We start from the raw sequence: 2,633 nt of genomic DNA, 5'->3' as shown, positions 1-2,633 counted from the left end.
TGTGTGTGTGTGTGTGTGTGTGTGTGTGTGTACCTTTTAGGATGATTCTAGCTTTTTTGGAATTGAATGCTATTCCTCTGTAATTACGTGTTCTCACTTGCTCTCTTTGTTTTCCCGCTTCGTTTGGAATAGATAGAGAAGGGCATGATCAGGGAAAGCATTAGGCTCCACAAGTCTAGCCTGACTCACACAGATGGAGGCTCCTGCAAGAAAGCTTGGTCATGAGCACAAACAGTGCTTAGATTCAACCTACCTTTCCCTTGTCAAATTTTACACCTGGGATTGTTTGCAAGAATCGTGTGTGCATTCATGTATCTGAAAGTATCCACCCAGAATAGATACCCCTTTTTTATTCTAATTGGTGCAAAGGCACCATATAAGATAGCAGTGAACCTCAGTGAGGGTCTAAGATGAAATTCTAAATGATGCAAGTTAAATACTTTCAGTCTCCTGATTCTATTTGTATAATGCTTTAAATAATCTTCCCTGTGCGTTATTTACAGTTTTTTTGTGATAGTAAAATATCATTTTTATTATCTGTTAATATCCTCAAGTAATTCATATTTTTATTTGATTTTTATCATTTATATATTTCAATATAGGCTCCCAGAATTTAGTAAACAGATTCTGTCACCTGAAATGAACAAACACTATGTATTTTAGGCATGTAATTAGAGCATTGTTCAGTTTCAATTTATGAAGATATTCCTTTTTTACTGTCATCAAACGTAAAGATTGCTTTAACTACACTTCAAGATATATTTACCAAGAACATTTTTGATTTGATTTGACCTCTCTAAAAATGATAGTATTCAGTTGAGTTGACTCTAAAAATATGCCTTCAGAATAAACTCCTAAAAGAATAAAAATGTTTGGATTCTTATGTGGCTTATACATTCACAGTTATATATATGAAGAAGCTTGGATACAATCAGTTGCAAGAAGCAGTTTTTTGTGTTTTTTTTTTTTTTTCCTTTCATCAGTTCAAAATCCCTACTTGTTTTAATATAAACACTTAGGTTGAAATTTAGCTTCTGTCTCTTGCTAGTTGTGTGATACTGGCTTATTTAACTTTATCAAGCCTTCGGTTCATCATTACAAGTAAGTCTCAGTTATGGCATGGAACGTAAAGATACCAATATGAAAAAAAAGTCATGGTTTATTTGAAATATAAGTTTAACCTTTCCTTCTGTATTTTTCTCATTCAAATGACAGCGATTTATTTATTTCTTTATTTATTTCCAGTGTACATGTGCACAGTTTGCAGGTTTGCTATATAGTGTCACTGTGGCTTGCTGAATGTATCAACCCATCACCAAGTAGTAAGCCCAGCGTGCATTAGCTTTTTTCCCTAATGCTCTCCTCACCCCAGTCCTCTGTGGACAGGCCCCAGTGTGTGTTGTTCCCCTTCCTGTGTCCAAGCGTTCTCATTGTTCAGTTCCCACTTATAAGTGAGAACAGGCAGTGTTTTGTTTTCTGTTCCTGTGTTACTTCGCCGAGACTAATGGCATCCAGCTTCCTCCGCCTCCCTGCAAAGGACATGATCTCATTCCTTTTTATGGCTGCACACATTTTCTTTATCCAGTCTATCATTAATGGGCGTTTGGGTTGATTCCACGTCTTTGCTATTGTGAATAGTGCTGCAAGGAACATACACATGCACGTGTCTTTATAATAGAATGATTTATATTCCTTTGGGTATATATCTAGTAACGGGATTGCTGGGTCAAATGGTATTTCTGGTTCTAAATCTCTGAGGAATCACCACACTGCTTCCACAATGGTTGAACTAATTTATACTCCCACCAAAAGAGTAAAGGGTCTCTATTTTTGTGCTCCCTTGCCATCGTCTGTTGTTTCTTGATATTTAATAATTGCCATTCTGACTGGTGTGAGCTGGTGTCTCATTGTGGTTTTGATTTGCATTTCTCTAATGCTCAGTGATGTTGAGCTGTTTTTATAGGTTTTTTGGCCGCACATATGTCGTTTTTTGAAAAATGTCTGTTCATGTCCTTTGCTTATTTTTTAATGGCATTTTTTTTTCTTGTAAATTTGCTTTAGTTCCTTGTAGATTCTGGATGTTAAACTTTTCTCAGATGGGTAGATTGCAAAATTTTCTCCCATTCTCTACATTGCCTGTTCACTCTGATGATAGTTTCTTTTGCTGTGCAGAAGCTCTTTAATTTAACTAGATCATGTTTGTCAATTGTGACTTTTTACTCCTGGAATAAGGACCCTCCTTCTGTAAAGTTGATTATGGCTTAGGAATAGCTTGTCTATTTTTTTAAAAAACCATTTATAGGTGATTTCGATAAAAACTCAGTATTTTCAGTTATTTATCACCCTTGTCTTATACTTATTTCTCATTTTACTTTATTTCCCCTCTACCAAAACACTGAAAAATAAAAAAACTTACCCCTGGGTGCAGTGGCTCATGCCTGTAATCCCAGCACTTTGGGAGGCTGATGCGGGTGGATTACCTGAGCTCCAGAGATCGAGACCAGCCTGGCCAACATGATGAAACCCCGTCACCACTAAAAAAATACAAAAATTAGCCAGGTATGGTGATGTGCACCTGTAATCCCAGCTACTTGGGAGGCTGAGGTGGGAGAATCAGGTGGGAGAACCTGGGA

The sequence above is a fragment of the Mandrillus leucophaeus genome, unplaced genomic scaffold, assembly GCF_000951045.1.
Source record: "Mandrillus leucophaeus isolate KB7577 unplaced genomic scaffold, Mleu.le_1.0 Scaffold72, whole genome shotgun sequence".
NCBI classification, from domain to species: domain Eukaryota; kingdom Metazoa; phylum Chordata; class Mammalia; order Primates; family Cercopithecidae; genus Mandrillus; species Mandrillus leucophaeus.
The sequence above is the reverse complement of the archived record's forward strand: the minus strand, read 5'-3'. Positions refer to the sequence as shown.